Source organism: Apium graveolens, chromosome 2, assembly GCF_009905375.1.
Source record: "Apium graveolens cultivar Ventura chromosome 2, ASM990537v1, whole genome shotgun sequence".
In the NCBI taxonomy this organism is placed as follows: Eukaryota; Viridiplantae; Streptophyta; class Magnoliopsida; order Apiales; family Apiaceae; genus Apium; species Apium graveolens.
In genome coordinates this window covers 40,370,941-40,390,293 of record NC_133648.1, presented here as the reverse complement: position 1 = coordinate 40,390,293, position 19,353 = coordinate 40,370,941, and the positions used below count along the sequence as shown (strand labels likewise).

Here is a 19,353-nt window from a genome sequence, read left to right as displayed (position 1 = left end):
GTTCTCAACTTCTTCTTGAAAACCCACTTATTGCCTAACGGTTTACAACCGTTTGGCAAATCAACTAGTTCCCAAGTATGATTCTGCAGAATTGAATCAACTTCATTTTCAATGGACTTTTTCCACATGGGGACATCAGGCGAGGTAACCGCTTCCTTATAGGTTTTCGGGTCACCTTTCTCGAACAAATATGTCATAAAGTCGGACCCATAGGATTTCTCCGTACATTGTCTTTTTCTCCTGCTCACTACCCCCACATTTTCGTCCTCACTTTCTTCACTCTCATTATTATCATCTATAGACTCATGATCTCGTTTAGATGTTGTAAGAGGTTCGTTTCCTGGATTGTAAGGAAACGTCGTCTTAAAAAATGAGGCATTCCTAGATTCCATAATCGTATTCTTATGAATGTCAGGAATCTTGGAATCATATACGAGAAACCGATATACAGTGCTATGTGGTGGATATCCGATAAAGATACAATCCACAGTCTTTGGACCAATCTTCACCTTCTTAGGTGTAGGGACCAGTACCTTTGCCAGGCACCCCCACACTTTCAGGTGATGGTAACTTGGTTTCTTTTTCTTCCACATTTCATAAGGACTTACATCCTTATTCATGCGCATATTGATATTTAAAATATTATTCGCGCTTAAGATGGCTTCCCCCCACATCGACTGTGGAAGTCCAGAGCTTAGCAACATCGCATTCATCATTTCTTTGAGAGTGCGATTGTTACGACCGGCATTTTATGTAATATTATTTATGGATTGAGTATAATACTAAAGTCAAATAAAAATATATTCAATGATTGTACGCTAGTGTGAGTGAAAATTTCTGCATTATAAATTGCTTTGTGTAGTATATGATTTTTCAAAGCAAGAGTTTATTTAATTTATTTATTTCTGATTTATAAGGAATATTCTAAGCTTTGGAAAAAATTTCTTTTAAAAGGTATTTTGTTCACAAATTTTGAAAATGATTTTATAAAGTCTCTAAAAATCCAAGTTATTTTATGATATAAATTTTATAATTTTTGAACTTGTATTTTATTTTATAAAAATAAATCTTTATAAATTTTATTTGTTATAATTAGCAAATTACGTGGCTACCCTTGCATGCAAATACTCTTCCAATTCAACTTAGGGGCAAGGAAGACATTTCCAACCCCACTCACTTTCATTCTACTAACCAAATTACCCCTTTACCCTTGCATGCAAATCTACCTAACTATAATTGGAAGGTTACTCTTGTAAAATCTCAAATCCACTCACTTTTGGCCAAATAAAAACCAAACTAACATGATTATTACTCCACATTCACCCCACCATTTCCACACTCCTCCTTTCCTCCCCCTCCTCTCGGTTTTTTCCCCTCCCCTCTCGGCAATTTCCAAAAACCGAGCCCCCATCCCCTTCTTTTTTCATTTCTCACTCAAATAATCATCCTATTATCAAGTAATCCTACTCCCTACATGTTGTTCTTGTATATCTTAAGAGTGTAGAGTATAAAAACTTATGTGTTGACCTTGCATGGTGGTGTTTTGTTAAAACTCCAAGTGAATATCCTTGATTCTTGTGAATTCAAGGCTTTCACCATGAGTTATAGTAGCAAAGGGTTGAGAATGACTAGACATGAGTATGCTACACTCATGCAATTGTTGTTTTTACCCTAATCCATTCGTCCATGACTTGATAGGAGCCGAATGGATGGTGTTTTGGTTGTCATGTTCCACTTTGTGTGTTTTTGTGATGATAACATGAAAATCTTAGTGAAGTCTTGATAAAACTCTTTGCATGCTAAGTGATCATCTAGGTATACCTTATGCTAGGCTTGCATATCAATGTTATGATAGAACATATGTAGAAAATGTGTTGTTTTGGTTTGAAAAACCCGAAGGCATGCATGCATGTGGATTTCTCTTAGAATGTTGTAAGATTTTGATCATTTGGAAAGATTTTGTTAGTGAGCCTTAATTTCAGTAGGAATAATGTGTTAATATTGATTTATGCTTCTTGTTGCATGGTAATAATTCGTGGTTATCTTTTATAAAAATATATATCTTGTTGTTTCAAAAGCATGAAGATTTGTGATTTGTGAAGTGTAGTCTCTTTTATTTTGCCATAATTGTACTTTAGGTAAGGATGATCTCACCAAGGTTATTTTGAGAAAAAGGGAGTTAGTTCAGTAGAATACCATGTATAAGCCTTGGTTTAAGTATTTAGTTGTTGTTAGTTGGGTTTGTCAAGTAAAAACCTTGGAAAATGAGAGTTATAGTTTCTGCAGAAAAATCAGTATAGCACCCTGAGGTTTAGAGTGAGTTTTGACCATGTCATTGGTGTGCACTTTGAGGCCCAAGCTACCAGAAGTTATTATTGGGAGTATATAAAAGGTTTTAGGAGTTGGTTGGAGGTTTGCATGTCATTTGGTTAGGTGCACAAGTAGAATCATAAAATCTGTCCAGCAGGGGACAGTTTTGTTGCAACTTAGAAATAGGGAGATTTGACCATGTCATGGGTAGGCCCTCATTAGGCCCAATTGGGCCTTAGTTAGAGGGTATATCAGAGGAGTTTTTCCAACCATAGTTCATAGGATATGAGCTAGAACCATGTGTCACAAGTTAATTCAAGTCAGGGCATTTTCTGCCCAGAAAAACAGGGGAACCTTGGACTTTTAGCTTAGGCCCAAGAAGGCCCAAGCCAGGCCCTTGAGCCACATCAAGTTTGTGAGATGCCCTTAGGTCAGGAGAGTCTTGTGTAAAAATTTTGAAGGAAAACTTGTAGTTTAAGAGTGTCTAATGTACTCAAGAAACCATAGTTGTCATTCTGAAATTTGCACCAGTGAGCACTATCACTTATCGCATAGTTTTAGAATACTTAGAAGTGAGTATTAGGTCGACCACCATAGTTGTAAGATAGTATAAGGTCAGTAGAGCAAAAGGCACAAGTGAGGGTCAATAGGTTTTGGATAATTTAGGAAAGACACATCGAGTTAGGAAACCGAAATTAGAAGACCTTGTCTAGTTTAGCGACCAAGTGACTTAAGTTGTGAGTCGAGATCATCCAAGCCTAGTGTTGCATTATGGTATATATGGTGTTATTTGGTGTTAATATATGATATGTGAATATGTGGCTATGTGTGTGCAATTGTAATTTAAAAGTGAATATAAATTAAGTGCATTTAGGCCTAAGTGCCATCCGTGTTTAATTTCGAGTTGTAAATAGGTTAAGTTGGTGAGAATATATTATAATGAGGATTATTATTATTATTTATGTAGGATCTCGAGACGAGGGAAAACTTGCCATAAAAGTCGAGTGAAGCTCCAGTTGTTGCTCCTACCAGTCAGACCAGACCAGCCTATCTCAAGGCAAGTGATTCAACTTGACCTTCGTATTTACTACAAATAGTTCTTATATATTGATGCAATTATCCTGAGTCATTTTGATATATTTCAATCAAGCGTATCTTTTGTTTATCTTTGAGTTACATAGAGATGCCATGAACCCTCGAGTACGTATTGCAAGTAGTTCAAAAGTCTTTCATGATAGTTTAATGCCATGATAAAATGAAGAGTTGATATATTACTTGATGGATCCTCTTGATTAACATGTTGATGTTTCCTAAGTATTAATATCTCATCCTGATACTTGAATCCCTATAGAACCTTACTTTGAATTCTATAGTCAGATACTTACCAGCTTGATTCCTCATTGATTGATACCCTCTTTCTTATCCTAAAGCTTGACAATTCTGATATGTCCTGAGTTAAAGTTCATTCTTCATACCTTAACACCCTTAGTATTCATGAAGCTTACCTTCTTGATGATCCAGCACTTGAACCTTGATGAGAAACCATTGCTTTGAGCCCAAATTGGCATTACCCTTCATATTATCCATTAGCCTCACTAAATCCTCTTGTTCAATCATTGATATATAAAAACCATTCAATTACTTGAATAGAGAATAGTTTTGTGAATCTTGACTTTGATATTCAGTACCTTGTTTCCCGTGTTTCGAGTTGATCTAGAATCCCTTGATAAAAATGTTTACAGTCAAAAGAGATTTTGTCATAAATCGACATCAGTTTTAAAAATGATTAAAATGTGGGTTTTTAGTCCCAAAGGGGGATAAATGTTTTCTTGAATAGTGGATCTGGACTGAGACGCGAGTCATTTCCACACTTATATTAGGCTTAAAAGTTGCCTAGGGATTCCCATTAATGTTTTAGAACCCAGCGAGGTTCGGGATTACTTCGCGGCTGATCACCGGCTGTAATCCGTAGCGTCATAAAATGATTTTGATTAAGACATGATTTTAAAATTGTTTTGATGCAAGCAAAATGATGCCATCTCACATAGTTTTTATCTCTTGTTACCTTTGGTTATGTCTTTCCATTATCATTCTTAAAAGTATATCTCAATTTATGTTATGTGTCGTACTGTTAGCACTTGTTGAGCATTTGGCTCACTTCTTGCTTTACCCTTATATTACAGCTAGCAGCTATGGTTAGATTCAAGCAGACTGCCCGTAAGACCTGTGATGCTGATGCTTATGTTCGAGCTCAGGTAGAATAAGTAATAATAGTTGTGTGAGGACTCGGTATTTATAATCAGATGTAATGGTTGGTAGTGTTGGGCTGTTCCAAACCCTAAACTGTAAGATCTTGGATTTTGGTTGTGTATTCTTCATTAAAATGATGTAATAGCTATATTTATTTTGCTATTTAAGTTGGGGGTGTGACAGCGATTCTTTCTCTCAACCACTCCATTTGACTGAGGGGAGTATGGTGCAGTGACCTCATGGATTATACCATGTTGTGAACAGAATTCCCAAAGGGTTCAACATATTCACCTCCACGATCACTTCGTATCATTTTTATTTTCTCAGTTTGTTTTGTCTCAACTTCTTCCTTATAGATTTTAAATTTATCTATAGTTTCGTCTTTGCTTTTCAGCAATACATAGTAGTATTTTGTATAGTCATCTATGAATGTAATAAAATACTTGTTTTCTCCTCTAGTTGGAGCGAATTTTAAATCACATATATCGCTATGTATTAGGTCTAGCACTTTGGTATTTCTTTCCACATGTTTAAATGATGATCTCGTCAATTTTGCCTCAACACAAGTCTAACACTTATGTTTTGTATCAATTATTAATTATGGTGTGTATACTTTTACACTTAACCTTCGTAAAGTGTCATAATTTACATGTCCTAATCTAGCATGCCATAAATTAGGATACTCAAGCAAGTAAGTAGAAGAATTCTTCATTTTATTATCGTCCTTAATGGACATAACATTGAGCTTAAATAGCCCATCGGTTACATAGCCCTTGCCTACAAACATACCACTCTTAGACAAAATAACTTTATCTGACTCAATTACAATACGAAAGCCATACTTATTCAACAAAGAACCAGACACAAGATTTTTGCGAATATCAGGCACATACAATACATTCTTCAAAGTCAGATTCTTCCCAGAGGTCATCTTCAGAATCGCCGTGCCTTCACCTTCAATGGTGGAAGTCGCTGAATTCCCCATGTAAAGCTTATCACCAACATCGGAAGCCTTAAGGTTAGAGAAAATTACCTTGTCTAAGCAAACATGCCTAGTAGCACCAGTATCAATCCACCACTCACGCGGATTGGAGCCGACCAGGTTCACTTCAGAGACCGTAGCACAGAGGTCTATGTCACCCATCTCTTTAAACATGTGATTGACCATGTTTGCTTTTTTCTTCTTGTTGGCCTTTTTGGGCTTCTTGCAATCAGAAGACGTATGATCGACTTTATCACAGTTGTAACACTTCCCTTGGAATTTCGATTTTGAAATCCCTCCCTTGGGTGCCAGTTTTGCCCCTTTACCAGAAGTGGCCTTCTTTGGCTTGGAGCTTTCAACATGTTCCGCCATGTTTGCCTTCTCAGTAGCAACATTCATCTTTTTCTCAGATCCTCTGTTGTCTTCTTCAATACGAAGTCTGAGGATCAAATCCTCCATGGTCATCTCCTTTCGCTTGTGCGTAAGGTAGTTCTTGAACATTTTCCATGCAGGTGGCAGCTTTTTAATCACAGCAGCAACTTGAAAAGATTCACTAATGATCATTCCTTCAGCATGGTACAAAGCTATACACATTATACAACGAGTCAGCCAAACAATTCAGCACATAATTTCGATATATGTAGTCGGAGTGCTTCCCAGCATCCACAACATACAAAGTCTATGTGTTGCTCTCACCAGTGAGCAATGGTACCTCTTTCTTCAGGAAGCGATCCAGATGCAATGTGGTCAGATAGAAGTGCATATTTTGCTGCCAACGTTTGAAGTTCGTTCCGTTGAACTTCTCAGGTTTTTCAGCGTGTGCAGTAGGCACAGTTGGCATAACAGGTGCAGCAGGCACCGCATGTGTGACAAATGGTACGTGCGTCTGTACTACCGGTGTATGCACACCAGTAGGTACCACATGTATAATCGGAGGAGTGACTCCCGCCGATATTTGTCCAAGAGGCATACTAAACTGTCCAATGACAGTGTATCCCACAGGCACATGTCCCGAAGGCACATATCCAACAGGTGTCTGACCCCCATCATATACTGCAATATGTGTGTTAGGGTTAGTCGCCTGCTGGTGAACCATATCAGATCCAACGATCTGTGCGTTGGGATCAGCCGTCATGTTCATCGTATTGTTCACAGTGTTATCGTCCATAGATCTGTTACTCAACAAAATAGGCAGAGACAGATGTATTAGTCACATATATTAAATATTAATAGCTTTAAGATTGTGATCCATAATCTGCGATTAATACATACAAAATATAAGAATAACAGAAAGAACAATAAAAGGATATGAAAGGAGAAATTCTCGAGTCCAGCGTATAAATGTCTCCTTTAAGCTATTACGACCCTCACCATATGTGCGAGTCGTTAGCCTCCCAGGATAAAATGAGAAAACGGCATTATTGCACGAGCAACGCCTTCGGCGAACAAGAACGGAGCAAGAAACTATCACCGGAAGAGAGTAAGGTTTTGTTAGGAGGCAGTTGTGTGGTATATATCAAATGAATAATAAACCCTAAACCTGATATGATAATATATAGGCTCGAGGGAAACGTTTGCGCTAATTCACGCGTAATTAAATAAACCGCGTTAATTAATAATCAAATTTGTAACTGAATCAGATTATTATTACGCCAAATCAATTATAATAATTTGTAATCAAAAACGAATTAAGAATTTAAAAGCCCAAGTCCAGTGAAAATTAAATTTAGCAAAACTAGTTCATAATTATTCAGGTCAATTTCCTGCTACATTCGTGTCCGTACGTCGCACACGCGGGTAATTTCGAAGGCTTCGCAAGCCTCGGATTGCCCTTTGAAAGCCCAAGATTTGCACGCCCTGCGCACACGTAGGTGTTGGAGCAATACATAAGTAACAAATTTGAACACTATATAAGTGTTTTACTGGATAAAGCTATGCATTCTCCTTTGCAAATTCTACGTGGGACTTCCATTATTCTACACAAATTTTCACAACTAAGAGACTAATTTTAGATGATCATATATCATGCATCTCTTAGTCATTTTGAGTGATTCAAAATATCTCGGAAAACTCTCTCGGAGGATAACACATTCCAAGTGTAACTTGTCGCGCGCAGTGCCTCAAATTGACTTGACAATGTGGGACTACTACCCACATTTTTCAACAAAGTAATTAGTTATTTTAAAATCTCAAGATTTAAAAGAATCCATTTATTACGATTTTATATTAATATTCTAGCCGTTCTCTCCATATTAATATTTGAACACTAGTTTTAAACTAACCTATTAAGTTTCCGTCATAATAGGGCTTTTTTTAAGTTGATAACGATGACCTTTTTTTTTGGCTCGACGGACTTTTTTGTTTGGCTCGGGAGACTTTTTATTATTGGCCTTGTGAAGACTTTTTATAACAATGACTTTAGATAGCTTCTTCCGCGTGAGTTATGACCATGTCAAAGCTTGAATTATAGCCATTCCTAGTCACATAGTTATCTCGCATCTATCCGTTCATTTCTCAAAGAAATTAAGCATATTTTGTAACAGTCACATATCACGCCTTTTTTAAGGAATAATCACGACTTTTTGTTTTGATATTTTCTTTTTTTCGACAGATTAGGGAATCTGATAACAAAAAACACTAGCACAAAAAATGTACTATCTGTACGTGTTGTGTTGATACTCCGATTACACTGCACAGACATGAATTATATACTATAAATAAATTTATAACTAAATATTAATATTTATCTACTTATAATATTAAGTGTCAATTAATGACAAAAAGAGTCATTTTAATATATTTATTCGTACAAGTTATTTGATAAATTCTTATTATTTTCTATTATGTTAATATATATATTTTATTCGTCCAAGTTATTTGATTAGTTCTTATTATTTTTCTTACGCATTTAATCACGCGTAAACCGGATTTTGATGAGACCGCGTTAGCAGCCGTCCATATAGTTATTTTAGTCAGTTGTTTTGTATTTTTATTTTGGATTCATGTACAAAAATATATAAGGATTATAAATAAATTCTGTTTGTATTGAATATGACATTTTAGGTAGATATTTTTTTGATAGGTAATTGCCGAGAAATGCGGGTTATTATATTAGTTTATTTTTTTGACAAATATAATTTTTAATCTTACAAATGAGTATATGTCCTCATAAATTCTCGTAATGAACGAGAATTGAACTTAAAACATGTTATATCAGAGGATAAACTATTAATCACTTATATTATCTAACTGTGCACCGGGTTATTACATAATAAGTAAAATTATAAGTATCCGTTCTTATACGTACTATTATTTTGTTTGAATTATATACATGAATCTATGAATCTTATGCGTGATCACTGTAGAATACGAAGGTTCAACATACGTATCATATATTAAAAGAAAATTATAAAAATATGCATGTTCGACATGTTTATGCCCAGATATATATAAAACATACATCTTCGTATGTATTACTCACATTCGTGTTTAGTGCGTATCTTGAGCAATCATAGTTTAGATTAAGTTTTTTGAGTAAAAATTAGAAATTTTGACATAACATTCATATTATTATGATTTTTAAAAATTATTTAAAGAAATTAATTCGGTCCCCGAAGTTTCTTATAATTGTATGATAGCCAGCCACTTGTTATATCGTGTAATTTTGTAAGAAATTTTTGGATAACAAACATTACTCACATCTTAGTCACATTACTCATTAAATGATACAGAGGTGATCTAGAGCATGATATGTATCTTAATTTTAAAGCCTTTAAATAGTGCTGCTCATATGTGTTGAATAGATACACCGAAGTGAAATAGAAACACAGCAGAGAGAAAAACAATAGTAAGAGCTGAAGCAGAGAGAAAAGGTTGTAGCCTGTGTAAGGAAAAATAGCTGCAGCTTGCCTGTTGTAACAAAATCTTTAGTTGTGTGTTTGCCTTTTATTATCACAGAAGTTATACTATCCAATACACCTAGAAATATATTAAAGCCCATACACGTTTACACCATTTCTTAATATTACTATTATTCAAGCTCTGGTTGTCCAGGAGGTTGATTCAATGAACTCGAACCTTTTTAGGGAGTACATTGGAGCTCAGTTCAAAGACGTCAAATTTAAAGATGTTCCTATAAACCCGAACACCAACTTCCACTTCATTCTTTCATTTGCCATCGACTATACCGACAAACCAACTCCCTCTCCCACTAATGGTAAATTCAATGTGTTCTGGGACAGTGATAATCTCTCCAGACGATGTTTTATCCGTTAAGGCATCCAATCCGAATGTCAAATTTGCGTTGAGCTTAGGAGGTGCTACTGTCGGGGATGATCCTGCTTACTTCGAACCTTCAAAAAAAAAGAAATGGGTCGCTAATGCTGTTTCTTCACTTACTAGTATCATTAAAATGTATCATTTGGATGGTATCGATGTTAACTATGAGCACTTCAAAGCTGGTTCAAATAAATTTGCTTATTGCATGGGGAGGCTTATAATGACACTCAAGGAAAACAATGTTATATCTTTTGCTTCAATCGCTCCTTTTGACAATGATCAAGTTCAGAAACATTATATGGCTTTGTGGAAGAAATACGGGGACCATATCGACTACGTGAACTTCCAATTTTATGCTTATGAACGACAAACAGATGTGCCTAGGTTTTTGGGGTATTTCAAACTCAAATGTCAAATTACAAAGGTGGAAAGATTATAGTTGGTTTAAACACTGGTGCTGATGGTGAAGGTTTATCACCAGAAAATGGTTTTTTTACTGCCTGCGAAACGCTAAAAACGCGAAATCAGCTTCATGGAATCTTTATTTGGTCTGCAGATGAGTCAAAGTCTAATGGATTCAAGTACGAGAAAAGGGCACAAGCATTGTTGGCAGGACCACACTAGTATATGAGGATTTCATGTATCCTGTGTTCAATATACAACCATGTGATTGAGCAATTACATATCAGTGTTTTTATATGAAATTTGAATTTGTAACTTTGTATATATGTTTTTATAACTTCTCCCCTAATGTAATCATGAATAATTAATCCTAAATTTTATCTTAGTTCTTTCTACAAAATTTAACAAGCTTAATACAACTTTTATAAATCTACTAGCTAAAAACCCATACTTATATCAAAATATTATTTCAAACGAAATTGTGCCTATAAAAAAAATAATTTTTAAATGCGGTAAATTATTATTTTAACTTTATTTTATATTCATACATCAATTACGTAATAATTGATATTATGTTTTTATAAATTTAATTACATTTCGTAAAAATTTTAAATAAATAAATATGCAATAAAAATGAGATGACATAAAGATCATCATTGTATTGTCTTTTTTTCCTTTTCGTACATGTAGATAACTTAAGTGGTGAAAACTTAATTGTTATCGTAAAGTTCAATTCTCGCTATACTTAGTTTAAGATAAATATAAAACTAATTACTAAAAACGTTAAAACTACATTATTTTAACAAAAATATCTGTAATTTATTTGTAGAGATATGCATCGGGTCACTTCGGGGTCACGAAGTGTTATCCCCGATCCGCGAACTCACCTGGCACCCCGAACGAAGATTCTTTCCTTTCCGATACTCACCTGAACAGGGATTCCCGCGCGAATTCTGGATATATTTAAAAATAATAATTTTATATTTTTAATATGTTTTTTTTCAGAAAACATAATCTGCTAATTCGTATTATACAAAGACATTAATATTATCGCAAATTAAATCATATTAAATTTGATTTACAATATAAAAAATGACAAATTAAAAAATATTTAAATTATAATGTAAAAAAATTGATTGACATAATTTTAGATTATTTTGAAAATATTATAATATTTTAAATTATTTTTATAATAATTAATTTAATTTAATATATAAATATGTTATCATATATCTATACTATACTATAATAGCCGGAATAGAGATAATTTGGTTCAACGGTTTGGTTCAACGATAATTCCCTAATTTTGATTATTACAAAAATAGATAATAGTGTTATATATCTAATAAACTACTAAATTATTAAACTACTACTAAATATAGTATATTTATCCTACTAAACTACGAATACAACTTATCGTATTATTAAAAGATATAAATAATAGTGTTATATATCTGCTAAACTACTAAATTGTTAAACTACTAGAAATAGTCTATTCATTCTACTAAATTACGACCACATGTTATTCTATTATTTAATTATAAATTTATATAAATATTTTCAAAATATAATATAACTGGATAAATAAGAATTTAAAATATTAATGGGAACCCGTGCATCACACGGGATTTATGCTGGTACTTATAACAAGCATATGACTTCAACCAGTTGAGCTAGATGCTCATTTGTTTATATTTTGATAACATTAACTATTGAGTTAAGACTGGGTAATTAGCTGATTAAAATATAATAATTTTATATTCATGTGTAACATCGGGATTATAATTATTTTTTAAAATTGATACATTAAATAAAATATTTTTTTAATTGATACATTAAATAAATAACTTCTTACTTTCGTGGGGAAACATTTAATTCTGTTTATATTTTGATAACATTAACTATTGAGTTAAGACTGGGTAATTAGCTGATTACAATATAATAATTTTATATTCATGTGTAACATCGGGATTATAATTATTTGTTAAAATTGATACATTAAATAAACTATTTTTTTTAATTGATATATTAAATAAATAACTTCGTACTTTCGTGAGAAAACATTTAATTCGAAATTAGTATTTTGCTCTCGTATGTGAATGAATATGAAAAAAAAATGTTGCCATGGAGAATTGAACCCATGACACACTTATAACAAATATATGATTTCAACTAACTGAGATAGAGGCTCATTTGATTATATTTTGATAACATCAACTATTGAGTTATATACTTATTTCTTTATTTTGGGTGACTAAACCTATATAATTCAATATTTATACATGATAAAATTATTCTAAGACTTGGGTAATTAGCTCAATACAATATAATAACTTTATACTCATGTGCAACAATGGGATTATAATTATTTTTTTAATTTATAAATCAAATAAATAATTTCTTGTTGATAATATATATTATCATATTAACTTGTTGATAATATCTTATCGTATAATAATAATTTATTAATTATCGAGACTCCGGTAATTAACTTGCTTCGAGATATTAACTTTATACTCGTGTAACAACTAAAGGTATAATCAATCTGAGTCGAGTCGAAAACTGTTTGGCTCGAACTCGATTAAAAATGTTCGAGTTCAAGCACGAACTCGAGTTCAACCGAACCTTAAATTTCAAACTCGAATCTCGGGTCATAAAAGGTTCGATAGGCTCAATTTTTTTAGGAGAAACATAAAATTCGAAATTACTATTTTGCGCCCGTATTTGAATAAATATGAAAAAATATTGTTGGTTTGTAGAATTGAACCTGTAACACTTATGTCCAAACATGTGCCTTCAATCAATTGAGGTAGATGCTAATATTGATATAGAATAAAATTATTTTAAGACTTGGTAATTAGCTCACTACAATATACTAACTCTATACTCATGTACAATAACGGGATTATAATTTATTTATTTTATAAAAAATTTACAACCATTAAATAAATAACTTGTTGATATTATGTTACCATATTAACTTGTTGAAAATATGTTACCATATAATAATAATTTATTAATTATCGAGACTTGTGTAATTAACTCACTTCAAAATACTAACTTTATAGTTGTGTACAACAACTAAGGCTATAATCAAGCCGAGTCGAGTCGAAAACTTTCAGACTCGAACCCGATTAAAAATGTTCGGGCTCGAGCACGAGCTCGATTTCAACCGAGTCTTAAATCAAGCTTGAAACTTGGGTCATAAATAGTCTGGTCGCCTCAAGTCCAGCTCGAAATCTTGAATCAATTTCACTAAATATTGAAAAAAACTCGAAATATGATAGGTTATGCTCGAAATCGCTTCTATTAAATATATAAAATATTAATAAAATATTAAATATTTACATACAAATATATTTATATTAAAAAAATAGTATCGGCTCGATAAGACTCGTGAGCCTTATGAGCCGAGTAATTTGAAGTTTGAGCTCGACTGTGTAAAAAAAATTACTATTTTGCCCCCATATTTTGATAAATATGATACATAAATATTATAGTATTTTTGGTATCTCCAATTGAAAAAATCATTGAGACTTGATAGAAAACCATTATTTTCAATGATAAGAGTGCATTCTAAACTTTATATTCGCGGCATAATATAAATTTAGTGATATTCGTCGTTACATTAGTCATTGTAACATGAACCACACAATATTGTATGAAATAACACAAATATCGTAAAATTACCTTAAAATATAGCAATATTTTTAATAAATAAAGTTACCCCGTGCCTTGCACGGGTAATAACACTAGTATATATATATATATATATATATATATATATATATATATATATATAATCGGGATCGGGGAAATGGGGTGGGAAGACACTAATCCTGAACTCCGCCCCGATCCCCGAAATTTGTTAATAATTCGTCTCACTTATCAATTATTAACACTTAGGTTGACTCGGTGGATTTATATATGTGAAATAAGTGCAACAAATTGGAAAACAGTGGGTAAATGAATAAGAGTGTAAAATATTTTAAAATTAATAAAAAACATTCTCTCTTAAAAAAATAAAACAAATAAAATACAGTAAGAAAAATTTCATGAAAAGAAATATATAAAAATTTAAAAATGTGGGTGTAAAAATAAATATTGTCTAATTTAATAAAACTTGCAGCACTGATTTTCTTATTTTGGAAATATACTTTATAATAAATAATGAAATGCACTACATTTAATATATCATTTATGCTAAATCATATTTTAATATTTTATTTATTTATTACTGCCCGACTAATCTAAATTATTGTTCTGAAAGTCATACATTTTAACCAAGATATCGACCAAGTACAAATAATCAAACTTATTCACAAGCTGATTTTTCATTAGTCGAATAAAACCCGATTTTTAGTCTAACTCGGATCAAACTCATACTGTTGGTGAGACTGCGTAGCTGTATGAACAGTTACGTGATAACTCAACACGATAACAACACTAGAACAGGACAGGTTAATAATACTACGTGTTAGATATATTTGATAATGTCATGGCTAATATAATTTATGTTTAGATTTCAGATCTTACTTAACAGGACAAATCAGTACTTAACTGTTGATCAGTACTTATACTGGAAGTCAGGACTTAAGGATATCAGTACTTATATTATCAGGAGATAATCATCAGAAGTTAGATATCAGAACTTAAGTGCTGAAGGACGATCAGCTAAGGAAAGTAGCTGATTAAAGGAAAGAAGATCGAGATAAACATAAGAAGAGATATGCATGAAGAAGGAGTTCCGTGAAGAATGGAATACTTGGAAGAAAAGATATCTGATTGATATATTTTAGGAAGCAGAATTATATTCCATATCAATTAGCGATTATCTTATAACTGTGTAGTATATAAACACAGACATAGAGTTTACACTAAAAGTGTTATTATAATCGAGCATATTATTCATTGTAACTCTAGCAGCTCTCGTGATATTTGTTCATCACTGAGAGGTAACAGTTCCATACTGTAACAGAGTTTATTGTTTCAATAAAGTTTGTTTTCTGATTACTTAATATATTAAAGTTCGATTTGATTGTATTTTACACTGTATTCACCCCCTCTACAGTGTGTGTGACCTAACAAGTGATATCAGAGCCGATCTGTTAACACACATACAGTTAAAGATCCAAACACAATCATGTCTGACACAGAAACTCCAACTAAGCCTACCAAAACTGAAGAACCTCCAAAGACACAAATTCAAAGTCGGTATGAGACTATCAGAGTTCCCATACTGAGACCATATGAATATCCCATATGGAAGGTAAGGATGACCATGTTCCTGGAAGCAACAGATCCAGAATACCTTGATAGAATCAAGGAAGGACCTCACAAACCAACCAAGCTCGCTGTTGCAGTTGCAGGTGAAGCAGCAAAGACGGTTCCAAAGGAGAAAAGTGATTATACTGCTGAAGATATAGCATCAATTGCTAAGGATGCTAAGGTACGACACTTACTGCATAGTGCCATTGATAATGTAATGTCAAACAGGGTAATCAACTGCAAGACTGCTAAGGAGATATGGGATGCTCTGAAAACAAGGTGTCAGGGAACTGACACAATTAAGAAGAACAGGAAGACAATACTCACTCAAGAGTATGAACATTTTGACTCAAAGACTAATGAGTCATTGAATGATTTATATGATAGATTTGTCAAACTTTTGAATGATTTGTCATTGGTTGATAAAGAGTATGATCTTGAAGATTCAAACCTTAAATTCCTGTTAGCTCTTCCTGAATGTTGGGATTTGAAGGCAACGACAATAAGAGACAACTACAATCTTGATGAAACAACTCTTGATGAAATCTATGGAATGCTCAAGACTCATGAACTTGAGATGGAACAAAGAAGCAAGAGGAAAGGAGGAAAGTCAAGGACAGTTGCTCTTAAGGATGAAGAAGAATCCCTCAAAGCAGCTTCCTCAAGGAAAGACAAGGGTAAAGCTCTTTTCATAAAGTCTGAAACTGAGTCATCAAGTTCTGAAAGTAATGATGACTCAGATTCTGAAAGCTTGCCTGAGACTGATGCTGATGAGGAGATGATGAAGCTGTGTGCTCTTATGGTGAAAGGAATCACAAAGATTGCATACAGGAAGTTCAGGAAGGGAAAGAAGTTTTCCAGGAAAGGCATAAGTTCTAATAAGAAGAATTTCAGAAGATCTGAAGGCAGAGGAGGAAAGTCTGACAGAGGAGATTATACCAATGTTAAATGCTATAACTGTGGTGAGAAAGGCCACATATCTTCTGATTGTAAGAAGGCAAAGAGTGACAAAGGCAAGGCTCTTGTCACAAAGCAGAAAAGCTGGACAGACTCCTCAGACTCTGAAAGTGAGGAGAACTATGCATTGATGGCAAATGTTGATAAAGAAAGTGCTGAGAGCAGTTCTGAAGCTGCTGAAACAAAGGTACCTCAGACCACTTATGCTTTTCATACTGATAATATTAATGAGTTGAGAAGATATCTTACAACCATGTTTGTTAGTTATAGAGATCAAACTTTAACATGTGAAAGATTAACTTCTGAAAATCTTGCTTTTAAGAAAAGAAATGATTTCTTAGAAAAAGAGTTAGTCATGTTCCATCAAACTCAGAAGGATAGAGATGATGCTTTTTATGTTAGGGATGAAGTGCTAAAAATGAATGAATCTCTAAAAACTGAGTTAGAAAAGGAAAGAGAGATTATCAGGACTTGGACTAACTCTGGCAAAACAACTCAAAATTTGCTAAGTAGTGGAAACTGGAAAGAGGGCTTAGGTTATGGAGAAGATAAGAATGATAAAGGAACTGAAGAATTAAGCCTGTTGTTAAGCAAAAGCCAAAGTTAAAACCTGTTAAGTTTGTAACTGTAAAGTCTGAAAATGAGAAATCAGAAGTTAAAGAGGAATTAACTTCTGACAAACTAAAACAGGAAAAGACAGCTGAAGTGAACATAGGCTTAATGACAAAGAAGCAGCTTAAGCATAAGCTGAAAGATGTTAAGAATGCAAACAAGGTAAAATCACCTAGGAAAAATAGGAATGGAAAGGATGGTGTGAATAAAAGCAATGATTATAAACCTGTTCCTGATGCTCCTAGGAAAACATGTCATAACTGTGGAAGTTCTAACCATCTGGCTTCTTTTTGCAGGAAGAATAAAAATATTAACTCCTTACCTTCCAAATCAGGAGTTAAGAGTCAGTCTGTTAGATACAAACCACAGAATCCTTGTTTTCATTGTGGTAGTTTATGGCATTCCATTTATAATTATAAGGAATATCATAGTTTGTACTATGATTATTATCAAATAAAACCTTCTTTGAAGAAAGTTTCCATTATTCCTTCTAGTGTAAATTCTGATTCAAAGTCTGATAGTGTAAGTTCTGATAAGAAAAATGTTAACATAAACTCTGATGCTAAATCCGCTGCAAATGTTAACAAACTTAATAAGGCCAAAGGATCCAAGCAAGTCTGGGTCCTTAAAACTAATAATTAGTGGTCTTTGTGATTGCAGGGCAACAGGAAAAATATTCTAGTTCTGGACAGTGGATGTTCAGGACATATGACTGGAAATAAGGCCCTGCTATTAGACTTTGTGGAGAAAGCTGGCCCAAGTGTTTCTTATGGAGATGGCAACATTGGAAAAACATTGGGATATGGCAATATCAATCTTGGAAATGTCATAATTAAAGAAGTAGCTCTGGTCTCAAGACTTAAACACAATCTACTGAGTATAAGTCAAATCTGTGACAGAGGTTATCATGTTGATTTCTTTGAAGAACACTGTGAAATTGTGAGTAAATCTAAAGGCAAACTTGTTCTGAAAGGATACAGGCGTGGTAACATTTATGAAGCTAAGCTTTCAACAAGTACTGATGGTTCTGCAATCTGTCTGATGAGTAGAGCATCAATTGAAGAAAGCTGGAACTGGCACAAGAAACTCTCTCATTTAAATTTCAACAATATAAATGAACTGGTCAAGAAAAATCTTTTGAGAGGACTGCCAAAGTCAGTATTTGCTCCTGATGGCCTTTGTGATTCCTGTAAGAAGGCCAAACAAAGAAAATCTTCATTCAAGAGCAAGACTGAATCATCAATTCTTGAGCCTTATCATCTACTACATGTTGATCTATTTGGTCCAGTAAATGTCATGTCTATTGCAAAGAAGAAGTATGCGTTGGTCATAGTGGATGAGTTCACCAGATACACATGGGTGTATTTCTTGCACAAAAAAAGTGAAACTGCATCTATCTTGATTGATCATGTCAAACATTTGGATAAAATGGACAAAGATTCTGTGAAAATTTTAAGGAGTGATAATGGCACTGAGTTCAAGAATTTGATAATGGAAGAGTTCTGCAAAAACCATGGAATAAAGCAGGAATTTTCTGCTCCTGGAACTCCACAGCGAAATGGAGTTGTTGAAAGGAAGAATAGAACTCTCATTAAAGCTGCACGTACAATGCTTGAAGAAGCAAAGCTTCCAACCTATTTCTGGGCTGAAGTTGTGCAGACTGCTTGTTTTACTCAAAATGCAACACTTATTAACAAGCATAGAAAAACACCATATGAGATGGTGAAGAAAAAGAAGCCAAATCTGAAATACTTTCATGTATTTGGATGCAAGTGTTTTATTCTCAAGACTCATCCTGAACAGCTATCCAAGTTTGATTTAAAAGCTGATGAAGGAATCTTTGTTGGATATCCACTTTCCACAAAAGCCTTCAGAGTCTATAATTTGAGAACAAAAGTGGTCATGGAATCCATCAATGTCTCTTTTGATGACAAGAAGATTACTGGTCTTGAAGATTTTATTGACCATGATCAACTGAGATTTGAAAATGAAGACTCAAACTCTGATACTGAAAATCCTGACAGTCTAAGTCCTGATACTGTAAATTCTAATGGATTAAACTCTAATGTTATTGAAACTGTGGTGACTACGTCAAAGGAAGATGCACCTATGCAGGAGAAGCATATTCAAGATCCTACCACATCTCAAGAAACATCAGAACATACATCTGGCTCTTCAAGTTCTGATTCGTCAAGTTCTGATAAGCCAAGTTCTGATAGTGCTGAAAATCTAAATACTGAAGAATCCAACTCAGAGAGCATAGTTTCAGGGGGAGCATCAGAAAATGAAAATGA

The 19,353-nt window shown here is 33.6% G+C and overlaps 1 pseudogene; it reads left to right on the top strand.

The window, feature by feature from the left end:
• Positions 1-9,363: 9,363 nt before the first annotated feature.
• LOC141705913 (chitinase 2-like) lies at positions 9,364-10,562 on the top strand (annotated as a pseudogene).
• Positions 10,563-19,353: the final 8,791 nt, after the last annotated feature.